The sequence below is a fragment of the Chionomys nivalis genome, chromosome 11, assembly GCF_950005125.1.
Source record: "Chionomys nivalis chromosome 11, mChiNiv1.1, whole genome shotgun sequence".
Taxonomy (NCBI): Eukaryota; Metazoa; Chordata; class Mammalia; order Rodentia; family Cricetidae; genus Chionomys; species Chionomys nivalis.
In genome coordinates this window covers 13,806,095-13,820,443 of record NC_080096.1, presented here as the reverse complement: position 1 = coordinate 13,820,443, position 14,349 = coordinate 13,806,095, and positions in this window count along the sequence as shown.

Sequence of the window (14,349 nt, the reverse complement as noted above, 5' to 3'; positions counted from 1 at the left end):
GCCTCCTTGAGATCCAGCTATAAGACATTTTCTCATTTAGTGATCAGTGGGGGAGGGTCCAGCCCATGGTGAGCGGTGCCAACCCTGGGCTTCTGGTCCGAGGTTCTGCAAAAAGGTGGACTGAGCAAGCCGTGGGAAGCAAGCCGGTAAGCAGTTCCCTTTTGTGGCATCTGGATGGACTCCTGCCTCAGGGACCCTGCCCTGTCTGAAGTGTGAGGGAAATGAACCCTTTCCTCACAAGCTTGCTTTTTGGTCATGGGGTTTCCTTGCGGCAATGGAAACCCTAACGAAAACACCTACTTTAAGAAGGATAGGCATGTGAGTGAGTCCATCGCTGTGGAAGCAGAGATACTCCACTGAAATTTATCATTCAGGCAGCTCAGCCAATTAGAGAACTCCAAGTTCAATGAGAAACCCCGCCAGAAGAAAATGGTGGACCATGAACTCACTGGGGCTATCATTACCCTCACAAGAGCAAGTCAGCAAAGTCAGACGGCATTCCAAAAGGAAGCACTAATTTAAACAGTTATTTAAAAAAAAAAAAGGGGAGTGATATGAAAGGGAGATGAGATGTGATGGAGGTTCCTGGGGGAACGGGAGAGAGAAGTTGGGGGTGTATAAGATCGAATGCATTATTTACATGTATGAAATTATCAAAAAAATAAAGAAAGATATTCTATTTTAAAAGTAAGGTGGGGGCAGGAGAGACGGCTCAGTGGTTAAGAGCACTTGTGATTCTTACAGAGGACCTAGGTTCTGTTCCCGGGACCCACGGGGCCTGTCACAGTCATCTGTAACTCCAGTTCTGGGATCTGGCGCTCTCTTCTGGCCTCTACAAGCACTGCATGCATCTGGTGTATACACGCATGTGCACGACCACATGTACACATAGGTTGCAGGCAAAACACTCATACACATAAGTAAAAATAAGTTCATATTTTTAAAAACTAAGGTGGAGAGAAAATGAGGAAGACACTGGATGCTGACTTCTGGCCTCTGCATGTTGCACATGCACACACACACACACACCTCATACACAGGTACGTACACACACACAAACGTGAACCCTCATTGAGAGAGACACATCTATGTGACTCCTCCTCTCCAAATTACAGGAAACTGGATCCAGGAGGGCCAGAGTTGAGAAGCCAGGCTTTGCCCTAGTCCAGAGCCCACAGGCTTCATTACCCCTGCCCTTTCCCAATGACCCAAAGGAGAGGAGCCCTTCTGTCCATTAATCTGGATTCCATCTTGGGATGGCCAACTAGGTTTGCCTGAGCTGAAGTTGTTCCTGTTTCTGCTCCAAAACTGATAGCGCTGGAAAAACCAGGGTAGTTGATTACTCTAAGCCATGTCCACTTATTCTGGGAGCTGACACCATCAGTGATTATATCGCTCTCAACCTGGCTCCTTTATCTTACCCTCTCTCTTTCCACAACAATGTCACTGTCTTCTCTTTTGGACCTTCTATCCAGCTGAGATCTTTCATTACCTATCCTGGGAACACGAGACATGCATGGGAGCTCACACTTAGAACAGCAACAGTAGGGAGGCTGAGGCAGGAGAATGCCATGAAGTTGAGGCCAACCTGGGCTTCAGAGTGATATTGGACTAGACTAAGCTAGAGTGAGACACCACTCGTAAAATCAGTAATAAGTAATGATTCCACAAGGCCCAACTTGATAAACCAACAAGTTTACTGGGGTAACTTACAGGAGTATAAATGAAGACCTACTTACAGAAGCAGGGGTGACCCAGAGGCAGCTGCATCAGTGAGGCCCACCCCAGCCTGGGTGCCCCAATTCAGAAGTTGCATCTCCAGAGCTCCCTGGCTTGCAAGCTGCTTACCAGACCAGAGAGTCCCCTCCATCTGCTTCCGTAAACTGGTCTCATTTGCTTCGGGAATTTCCTGAGACTTGTAGGTTGTTCACTAGCTGAGTTTCATGAGCCTTCTTTTTTGAAGGAATGTTTCAGTTCAGAGGAGATGGCTATACAGAACAGACAAGTTGCAGAATGAGAGAGACATGGCCCTTGCCTACAGGGAGCCCAGAACCCAAAGGTTTTATCCTAAGCAGGGACTCAGCAATGACAATAGTGTATGATAAATGCTATTGGGAAGGTGGTAGCAGGGAGAAAGACATAGGTCAAAAATGCAAAATGACTTCCCAGAAGAGAAGAGTCTCAGCTGAAGCTTAAAGGGTGAGTAGAAGTGGTCCAGAGCAGAGGGAATTAGACTGGTTTTCTCAGTCCACCTGTTCCCAGAGCTGCTTATGTAATAACCACTTTGAGGCTTAATATGAGTTACAATTGGATGGCCAATGTCTTAGGCTTTTTACTGGCTAGCTCTAACTATTAAATTAACCCATTTCTATTAATCTGTGTATTGGCATGAGTCTGTGGTTTAGTGGTATGACATGTTACTTCCTTTGACAGCTACATGGTGTCTCCTTTGACTCTATCTACTATCTATCTATCTAATTATCTATCTATCTATCTATCTATCTATCTATCTATCTATCTATCTATCTATCTATCTATCTATCATCTCTGTTCAGATTTCCTGCCCGGCTTTACTCTGATAAGCCACTGACTGGCCAAAACAGCTTTATTCATTAACCACTAAAAGCAGCACATATACAGAAGGACCTCATATATCAGGTGGGCTTCTATCATTATACATCATAAATATATAATGCAGGTGTGGAATGGCGCCAACCTGTGCCTGAGAGAAAGTGTCTGCTGCAGGTGATGGAACTTTAAGTGTCTCTCCAGCCCCTGTCAGGGTATTTTATCACAACAATAGAAAGGAAGTTGGACTCTGTAGAGGAAGGAGTGTGTCTGTCCTATACTCCCCTTCGTCCTTCCTAAAGCGAACCGTGTACTTGCGTATGAGGAGTGCGTGTGTCCATTAGGAACCCTTGATGTGTAAGCACAGTCAGAAGCAGCCTCCGTCCATCTCAAGGGGAGATGGCCAGTTCAGGCTATGCACCCTCTGCTGCCAGGAGTCTTAGCTGGGGCCATCCTTGTAGACTTGTGGGAGATTCCTTTGCTTGGGGCTTCTACCCAACCCGCTAAAGCTCCCTTTCCAGTCATCTCTCTCAGTATTCTCCCCCTCCACCCACCCTCCAACCCGATTCCTCAAGTTCCCATGCTCACCCGCCCCCAGCTCAGCCAGGAGATCTCCTAGGTTTCCTCTTCCCCAGGAGATCCATTCCTCCCACCTTGGGCACTCCTTGCTGCCTGTGGAGTGTAGCATGGTTATCCTTTACTTTAAGAAGACCTTGTGGGGCTGGAGAGATGGCTCAGAGGTTAAAGAGCATTACCTGCTCTTCCAAAGGTCTGGAGTTCAATTCCCAGCAACCACATGGTGGCTCACAACCATCTGTAATGAGGTCTGGTGCCCTCTTCTGGCCAGAGGGCATACAGACAGACAGAATATTGTATACATAATAAATAAATATTTAAAAAAAGAAGACCTTGCCCTTATTTTCAATGTATTTTTCACAAGAATCACTGGATTCAGGTGTTCTTATAATTGTATAATTATAATTAATTGCTTCTAGTAACAAAATCTATTATTTCTTTCCAAATGAAGCCTTACAGAGCTCTGTGGGGGACCCGTGAGATCAACAAACATGAAGTCATAATCCGCTTGTTGCTTTCTTCTAGAAATAGGCATTGGTCATTGAAGACCTCAAGAGTTCTTGGCACCAAGCTCTCTCCATGTCGCCCTTGGATCAGTCTTGATTATCTTGTTCATTTGCTCTTGTCATGAAGGCACACCGCCTAGGCAGAGTTAAATATCAACCAGACCGTGTCCAACTGTCACAGGCTGTGCTTAAGTAGATGGCATTTCACTCTGCCTGATGGGCACCGAGAACAAATTAGGCATCACTAATCAGCCGGGACGTGGAACTCCCCTCTGCCCACCACCCAGACACACTCAGTGACCTCAGCACAGCATAGCATTCTGTGCAGGTGGTTGTCCAGCAGTCTCAAAGGAGGAGGCCCAGGCTGTAGAGTTCATGGTACTGTTATAGATGGGTTTAATTTCAGCATCTGTTCCTGATGCTGCAAATATGTATCACAGGATATCTGTGATAACCTTCTAGTAGGCCATGGTGAAGCATGACTTTCAGTAAAAACCGTGTATGTGTGTGTGTGTGGTGTCTGTGTGTGTGTGTATTTCTGTTTCTGTTTTGTTGGAGATGCTTGCATGTTTGTATGTGTCCACACAGAATGCAACTTATGATTCCTTTTTCTCTTCTTATTTCTTATACAGCGTGTACATGTGCATACCTGCTCCTTCGTGTGGAGGCCAGAGGTTAACGTCAGGAGCTTCCTCAATTCCTCGCCACTTTACATTCTGAGACAGGATCTTTTACTGAACTTGGAGCCACGGATTCAACAAAGCTGGCTGACTCTTGATCCCCAGGGATCTTCCTGTCTCCACCTCCCCCCTGTCTGGGTTACATTCTTAGCAGCCATGTCTGGATTACACACTTAGCAGCCACATTCAACTTTACTTGGATGCTGAGGATAGACCTCCAGTCCCCATGATTATACCGCCAGTCCTGAGCCATCTGAGCCATTTCCCAGCCCCTCTTCTTGCTCCTTTTCTGTCTGGTTTCTGCTGGTGTGGCACTGGCCACCCTCTGGGCCTGTCAGTCCCACTTGCCCTCTGTGGCTTTTTCCTCTTCCTCAGGACTTCTATAGCACATTGTCTCACCATCTTAACACACAGAGGCTTTCTAAAGGGAATGTTCTGAAATGGTAGGATGCGATCGTGACCTTTCCTGTTTCTGCCCCTCACCAGCTGCCAGCACAGAAGTACTTCCACGCTCTCCCACCTCCACCGTCTGCCTCTCCACTTTCCTAGAAACCCGAAAGTCCATGTACTAAATTATTCATATATGCAAATAAAGACTTTAATATCCATTATTAATTGGCTAGCAAACTGCTCGCAGGGGAAATAAGACACATCAGTCTGTTTGCAGGTGGCCCTCCCTTGACTTCATCACTCTGCCTTTGAGTCTGAATGGGGAAAACGGGCAAAGGGTGAGGTTGGAAGGCTTGTTCGTGCTTCTCCTGAACTTGCTGGCCCCTTAACCCTAGGCTTATCTTTTACAACTCCACGGCAGTTTCTTTGTTTGGCAGCCCTGTGCCAGGATCGAATAGATCACGGAGTTGTAATCCTCATGCTGCATAAACTCCGTCCTTCCCTGTGCCTGGCAGCAGGGCCACACCCACCCTGCCATATAAGGAGTCCGGCAGGCAGGGAGTGATACGGGTCGGTCCCACAGAGCCCACGAGGGGGCAGCAGAGAGTCATGCTGTGATTGAAACATCTGGGCAGCACCCCAGCCTAATCCAAGGCTTGAGGGATAGACGGAGTGCACGGATGCCATGCTGTTGTTTCTCCGCACCAGAAGATCTCAGCCATGAGAAATTGAATTGGGCCTGTGAGTTCCTTTATTGGTAAGTGGCAGTGTAGGGAACGGTTCATGACCTTCCATCTCCCTCACCTCAGCAATTCCCGGAATCTGCAATCATGAGCATTGAAGTCTTTCAGGCATGAAAAAGACATAATATGTTCATGATATAGAACCTTCAAAATGACATTAAGGAGTAAAAAGGCAAAGAAGTGGCCCGTATTCTCACTCTCAGAGACAGTCGTTGCTGCTGTTTGGTGCGTTAGGCTTAGCCCTAAGATGTTGATATTTGACACCCCTCCCCCTTCTATCAGGGTTTCTCCTTGTCGCTCAGGCAAACCAAGAACTTGTCTTGTGTGACCTCAAACTCATGGGCAGTCCTCCTGCCTCAGCCTCCAGAGTGCTGGCATTAGAGACTGGACCCACCATGCCCAGCCCTAGCTGATCCACAGAAATCATAGCTTTGTGTGGTTCAACCTTCCCCCTTTCCTCCGTGTCAAATATAAAACATTTTGAAATACAAAATGAGTATATTACTCTACATGCATGCATATGTGCATGTATTTAAAGTGTGAGGTTTCAAAATGTGTCCAGAAATGCTCGAGAATTGCAATGTCACACTATAACTGAAACCCCTTATGGATCTCTCAACGTCAGGAACCCCCTCCCTGTGACCCCAAATCACAAACTAGGTGTTTGCTGGGTTTGTATTCCCAGACAGTAGGTCTTGATGCCCACCGTGTCCGACTTCATATAAAGAAGACCAAATTGGATATTATCTTCAGTGACCTTTGTTGTTGTCTAAAAGGTGTTCAGATACCTTAACTGTCTTCTCCGTGTTGACAGGGGTGACTTACATTCACTCGTCTGCCTTTATTTATTTGAGACAGAGTTTCACTGTATAGCCCTGGTTAGCCTAGCACTCACAGAGATCCTCCTGCAGCTGTCTCCGGAGAGCTGGGACTAAAGGCATACCCCCACATGGCCCAGCTTTATTTTTATTTATTTACTTAACTCTTCACGGTTCTGATTTGCTCAAGACTCTATCAGTTTTGAGTCTCTAGGGCCGGTCCCACAAGCAGGTTTAGAGAAGAATGGTCAAAGGGGAGGAGAAAAAAAAAAAACTGAAATCTGGTATGCTAGAAATCCCAGCAGTCAGGAGGATCGGAAGTTCAAGGCCAGCCTCAGCTACAGAGTGGATTCAAGACCAACCTGAGCTACCTGACACCTTGTACAAAAAAAAAAAAAAAAAAAAAAAAACCTGATGCTCTGGCAAGCAGCCTTGATAGTAACAAAGGGGGCTCTTTAATCTGGGAGAGCAGACAGTTCATGATATCACTTCTAGACTCAGAGTGCTATGGCACCCTGTTCGAACCATGTAGGAAGAGAGAGAAGGGACTCTGAAAGAAGTCTCCAGAGAAGTGGTCACCCCCACCCACCTCCTCCCCCCCACATCCACAGGAGCTATGCGGAGTCTAGAGGAAGCCCCAAACTACAGACAGTGCCGAGCCCTGCCTTCATGATGTATCTTCCATGCAACCTCCCTATTCTTGCCCTTGGAGCCATTATTACATAAAGTCAGGGTTAGCTGAATGCAAGTCCTGAGGTATCTTAACAGTTGATCTGGTAAGTAAGAGAACAGCTGAGTGACAGATGGGCAGGGAGCGTTACGTAACCCAGACGTGCAGGGCAGAGGCATGATTCCCGCCTGGGAGGGATGGGGCAGAGTGGCACGTGATTTTATTACACTGCTCAGGTAGGTGCAGAATTGGACATCTACAAGTTGTTTATTTCTGGAAATTTTCTCTTAATACTTTCAGACTGTGACTATCTCCAAACAAGTGGGCATTCTCTCCAAAGTTTCCAGCTATGGACGTATAGATTAGATGCAGATACAGATAGCTGCAATGAAGACTGAACATAAAGAGATAGATAGATAGATAGATAGATAGATAGATAGATAGATAGATAGATAGATAGATAGATAGATAATTTGTGGAGTTTTCCTAGAAGAAAATGATCATAATCAAAATGATGCTTTTGGAGCAGATCTAGTAAATAAAAATAAAAATAAGCATTTTATTTTTCATGAGTGAAATTACACACTGGAGAGTTGGCTCAGTTAAGAGTTAAGAGCTCTTGCTGCTCTTCCTAAGGACTGGAGTTCCACTCCCAGCATCCACGTTGGACAGTACACAGACACCTGCAACCCCACCCAACTCCAGGGGATCTGCCCTCTTCTGGCCTCCCCTACACTTAGACACACACACACACACACACACATAATTAAATAATAAAATAACTCTTAAAAAATCACAAGCTCAATTTGAAATTTGCCTTTTCACAGCTAGATCTACTGGGGTTCCTCCACTTTTCTGGCAGAAAATACATCATACTTGGAAGGGGCCCATGTAGGCCATTTGACTCAATTATTAGGTCCAAAGCCATCATGGGGCGCTTAGGGTCACAGGAAAAGTGGAAAACAAGCTAAGTGTCAACTATTGGAGAATTTTCAAATAAACTATATTCTGTCCGCTGAAGCAGAGCCAGGTGTGGGGGATTCGAGCACTGAGGAGACAGAAGAGGGCCTGCCAGTAGCTCGAAGCCAGTCTGGGTGACATCGTGGGTTTGGGGTCAGCCAGAGTTCCACTCACAAGACCCTGTCTCAAAATAAGAGAGAGAGTGGAAAAGGAAAGAGGGAGAGAGAGAAGAAAGAAAGGGGGAAAGTGAGAGGGGAAAAAGAGGAAGGAGAAAGAGGAGAGAGAAAGAGGGAAGAGAGAGAGGAGAGAGAAAGCCAGTTGGAATTGCATTGATAGCAGCTAGACTGGGTTGGAATGGTGTGTGTGTGGAGTCTGTTGTTAGAAGAAGGAGAAGGAGGAAGGGGAGGAGGAGGAGGAGGAAGAAGAAAAAAAGAAGAAGAAGAAGAGGAGGAGAGGAGAAGAGGAAGAGGAAGAGGAAGAAGAAGAAGAAGAAGAAGAACAAGAAGAAGAAGAAGAACAAGAAGAAGAAGAAGAAGAAGAAGAACAAGAAGAAGAACAAGAACAAGAAGAAGAAGAAGAAGAAGAAGTAGTTTGCAAAGACAGAGTCTGATCCCACCCCCAAAATCCCCCACGGTAAGCTGGTTGTCTCCGGATTGTCCGTTCACTTCACTTTCTTTGCACTCTTCATGCATTTATAGCTTTCTAAACTCCAACCACACAGATTCCTTGCTGGTGTTCCTAAGAAAAGCATTTGAAAGGGTGAACTGCCCCTGGCACACCCGGCCCTTTGTTCTCAGCCTGCTCCCAAACTGCACTTAGCACCAGAGTATACAGACTCTGGGGAAAACGTCAAATCCCTCGTCCTCCAGACTCTGGTCATCCTTGACTTTGATTCATGCACTGTGAATCATGAATCTCAAAGCAAATCCATTAATACCAGGACCTGTCATAACTGCCGATCATTGACTTGACTTACTCTCAGAATTGGAGAGTAAGGACTCAGGTGTGTGTGTGTGTGTGTGTGTGTGTGTGTGTGTGTGTGTGTGATTTGTACGTGTAAATGTCAGTGTGGGGGCTTGTATGTGTGTGGGTACATGTTCATATGTGATTGTATGTGTGTAGATGCCAGAAGTCCACACTGGATGGCTTCCTGTATCATTCCCAACTTTATTTTTGAGACAAAGTGGACTGACAATTCCGCTAGACTAAGATCCTCCTGTCTCTGCCTCCCAGCACCCGGGTTACAGGCCCACAAGACCACACCTATTTACCCGGGCACTGCAAGCTCTTTGCTGACGGAGCCATCTCCCCAGTTCAGGTTTTTGTTTTTACGAGGATGGGAGGCATGCGGCTCACACTGAGTTATCCCAGCTGAGAGTGACTTTGAACTTCTGACCCTCCTATCTCTACCTCCCAAGGGCTGTGAGCACAGGTGTGTGAACCAATTACTGCTCTTGTTTGGTTTGGTTTCACGCTGTCGTCTTGGCTGATCTGGAATTCACTATGCAGTCCAGAGTGGTTTGGACCTTGTGGAAATCCTCCTGCATCTACCCCTGAGTGCTGGCAGAACACCGTGGTAAGCACAGGGAATTTACAAGCGACTTGGATTCCATTCAAAGGCAAATTGCTGCAGACCTTGGGGGAAGTTCCTGACACTTTGGAGCTTTCACACAGGGAATGACAGTTAGGACAATGACAATGAAGATAAAAGAGTACATTTAGAACGAGATGGCTAGCTGTCCATCAAAAGTTCACACGCCCCTTCCATGATAGCTGCAGGGGAAGGGTTGCTGAAAAATTGACTAGTCTACCCTGGGTTCCCGATTCCACTCCCCTGCCCTTCGACCGTGGGACAGATCTTTGTCACCAGAACATGCAGGCACAAGACCCAGATCTCCGAGTCCCCATGTGGAGGAAATGCCCATTGCCCCAGGAACGTTCTCACTGGATGGATAAGAAGGACAAAGCAAACTTCTGTGCCGTGAAACTGCTGGGAGCACAGTGTGTCTGGGACGTCAGCACCTAGCGTGACACTGGTTAGCACAACCATACAGCGTGAATGTGGAAGGAGGGTGTCACGGTCTGGCACCTTCCAGGGCACACCAGTGGCTGCTAGCGGAGTGCTACCATTACCAGGTTTGGGCTTTGACCCCTTTCTTGCCCTCAGGAGACTTTGAGCCCTCACCTCTCCCTTTCCAGAGCAGATAGTTTTAATTGACGGGGATGTGTATTTCTTAGAAGGCTGGGACTCTAGGAAGAAGGACATTGGGCTAAGATTACTAAGAGCCCCCAGGGCCTCACAGACTTTTATGGTAACAGGAGGCGTTGATTTGATTTGATTTGATTTCTTGCAGACAGGAGAGGGGAGATTCCTGCTCCATGGGTATCTCTCTTTCCTTGAGCCCTGAGTTGGCAGATGTGAGTGTTTTTCCCAGAACACAAACCAGTTCTTTTCTTTCTCCCCCCTCGTTCTCCAAAACAGTTCTGGGCTGAGGTCTCCATAAATGTCTCCATTCTCAGGCATCTAAAGGGACAGAAGGAGGCTGCCTCGGGCCCTCCATGTCCTCAAGGTCCATGACCACAAGTGTGTTGGGTCAAATGGCTATTTCTCTTGGTCTCTCAAATACAGCAGGGTAAGTGTGTGCATAGTGTTTTTATTGTATGGGGTACATCAAGTAAGCAGATGTGATTTAAAGTACACAGAAGGAAGCATACAATGCCTACCCAACACTATGCTGTTTGAAAGGACTTCGGATGGGCACAGGTTTCTGGTCCCTGCGAGGGGATGACTGGATGCTTCATGCTCTCATCCATTTGAAGTTGAAATGATGCTACACAGCCCATAGAAGGTCATGTGGCTCACCATAGGAATTCTACAGCCTCCCTTTAGCCCACTGAACTGTCATTGTCAACTACGATGTGACTGATAGCTTGTTCTGTAATAGTTGTTAACCCTATTGGAAGTCAATACACAGCGATCCCTCACCACCACCTATCTTTGGTTTTACTTCCTGTCATTTCATGGCCAACCATAGTCCAACACTACTCCCTGGAACATCCCAGAAATAAACAGTTTATCTGTGTTTTTTTCTATTTATTTTATTATTTTTAAGTGTGTGTGTGTGTACATGCGCATGTATACGCACACCACATATGGTCTGCAGAGGCCAGAAGCATCAGATCCCCTGGAGCTGGAGTTACAGGCAGTTTTGAGTCACCTCATGTGGGTGTGGGTAACCAAACTCCAAGCCCTCTGGAAGGACCATACAAACTCTTGACTTCGAAGCCATCTCTCCAGCCCCCCAGTTCACTAGTTTTAAATTGTACAATGCTCTGAGTGGCATGTTGAGATCCAGTGCTGTCCTGCTCTGTCCTGTCACGACTGTGACCCTCCCCACCCCGTCACTCACTGTGCCCACCCTGTATGTGCTGCTCCCCCTGCTCATCACCTGGCAGCTGCCTGGTAACAGACCTGCTGCTGTGCTGGCCAGGTGCCTGTGCCAAGCCCAGTGCGATAGATATCCCACCATCCACTTCGGTCATCCCGTTTCATTTCATCCCTGATGGTGTCATGTCAGAAGAAAACGGCGAGCTGGGCATACAGCTCGGTGACAGAGTACTTTGCCTACCATCCAGGAGCCCTAACTTCAATCCGCAACACCGCAGGCAGGACTGGTAAAGGGGAGGAGAGGAGCAAGTGCAGTGCATTGCCTCACAGGGGCTCACAGAGACTGAAGCGGCAACCATGGAGTCTGCATGAGTCTGTGATAAGCCTTCTGCACACACGCCATGGTTGTTTAGCTTGGGGTTTCTGTTGGACCCCTAACAGTGGAAGAGGGAGTGTCTCTGACTCTTTTGCCTGTTCACAGGTTCCGTTTCCTCCTACTGGGTGCCTCATCCAGTTATGATATGAGGGTTTGTGCCTCGTCTTATCGCATCTTGCTATGCTGTGTTGATATGTTCAGTTGTTATCACTAGGAGACCTGCTCTTTTCTGAAGGGAAAAATTGGACCAGTGGATGGGGTGGGGGAGAAGAGGAGGGAGGGGAGGCTGCGGTTGATATATATATATATATATATATATATATATATATATATATGGTATGAGAGAAGATAGAAAAAAAGAAAGAAAGATAAAGAATCCATTGCAAGGCACAAGAGTGAAAAATCCAAGTCCAGCCAGGCGTTGGTGGCGCACGCCTTTAATCCCAGCACTCGGGAGGCAGAGGCAGGCGAATCTCTGTGAGTTCAAGTCCAGCCTGGTCTACAAGAGCTAGTTCCAGGACAGGCTCCAAAACCACAGAGAAACCCTGTCTCGAAAAAGCAAAAAAAAAAAAAAAAAAAAAAAAGCCAAGTCCAGGATGATGTAGGAACCAAGAGCTGAGGGGAGGATGGAGAGGAGAGACCAGAAATATTGTAATATTTATTAGATCTGAAGCAAGTTTTGAGTTGTGGATAGCATTTGACTAGAATGGGCACTGTGGAGGGGTGTCCCAAGAATATGGAGCCATCAGAGTGCTTCCGTCATTAAATGTCCAAGTATGGATTCCTTTCTATTCACACTGTCTGGGAATGGTTGGGGCTAGATGTTTGACACACACACACACACACTGAAGTTTTAAACCAAAGCCAAGGGCTTGAGAATCATCTATCCCCCACCCTACCATGTGGATTCAGACCCAAATATCAATCCTAGGACCGTTGGTTCTCCAGCAGCGACCTCCACGTGTGCGCGAGTCTAGACACAGCAAAGTCTTCAGTTCCAGGAACAGGGAGGGATTTCCTTGAAGCTCGGTCTTCAGTTCCGTAAACCACACCATCCTTGCCTCTGCCATATGGCTATCTTCATGAGAGATCAGAACACCTTGGAGATCGAGCAGACTTCTTGCCAGCCCCATAAACCAGAAAGGCAAGGGTGGGGCAGCAACAGAGAGAAACTCTGTCAAGCCCACTTTGCCAGTTCTCAGCCTAGGCAAGTGAATCACCCCCAGAGATCAGCTCTAACACCTGCCCTTCAATCCCAGAAGACTTCCTGAAGCAGGGAACCATTTCATAAGCAAAAAATGGAAGAAAGGCCAGGGAACCAGTGAGAGGAGAAAAGAGCATCCTAAACTTGTTGGGCCTGGATGATCATTCAAGTTGCCACTGGTAACATGCATGATTTCATTCAAGCGCTTTCTTGTAGTCATTCATGTAACTTGCTCAGTCCTCCACAGAACCTGTCGCTAACCTCATTCCTAGATTAGGAGACCAAGGCCTGAAAGTAAAGAGCTTATGTATCCATCTCGTTAGGAAACAGCAGGCACTTTGAAGTCTGAGACCCTCTGTTGTCTTCCTTGCCCGCCTTGAGGTGTGCTGTGGTTCTAGAACTCTCAGAATGGCTCCATGGGTAAAGATGTTGGTTGCCAAATCTGATGACCTGAGTTTGCTTTCCAGGACCCGTACGGTGGAAGGAGAGAACCGACTTCTGAGAGCTGTTCTCTGAGATCCTCACAAAGGGCCATGGCAAGTGAGGACATTCATGAACACACCACACACCACACACACACACACCACACACACACCCCACACCACACACACACACCACACACACCACACACACACACCATACACACACACACCACACACACAGACACCACACACCACACACACCACACACACACACCACACACCACACACACACACACCACACCACACACACACACTGTATAGAAGTACATTGCTTCAAAATGTACTTCTAAATATTCTGAGGGCTTCTACAGAAAGTGGAACAATTCCTGGTGAACAGCCCCTGTTGTCTCTGACATACACACACATACGCACATACACACACACACTTGAGCACAAGCACATGTGCACATACATGTACACCCCACATGTAAACATGTGAATGTAAAAATATAAAAACAGTCATGGCTGTGGAGTTGAACCCCAGATCAAAGGACACAGGAAAAGCAGAGAATTTCTCTGAAAATAGCAGGGTAGGTAAGAATGACTGACATGCAGGTTGGCATGGCAACCAGGACACACCAGGGAACACCCCTTCCACCACCCAGATGGCCAAGAGCCAGGCACGCGTCCCTAAGTCACTCTGGTGCTCCCTTTTCAACACTGCATTAAGTCCAGTTGCTTACCTAGGGGCACCCCCAGTCGAGGCAAGGCGCACCTTCAGGGAGGCCCTGTCCCCATCTTAGCTCAGGATGAAGCATAGAGACACTTGGCCAGAGGTCCACCATTTAAGATAGTCTCTGTGGACATGAAGTCAGTCTCAGCGGGATGGCTACTGGAGCATCCTTGCCCACAGAGATGGTCTTTCCTGATAGGGCACACCAACTGACACTCTGCTGTCATTTTTCAGGTTGAAGGAAACAAAACCTGGTCCCTAAGGCAAAGGCTCCTGGGAAGGACCCTCAAGAGCTACAGTTTTATTTGGTTCCTC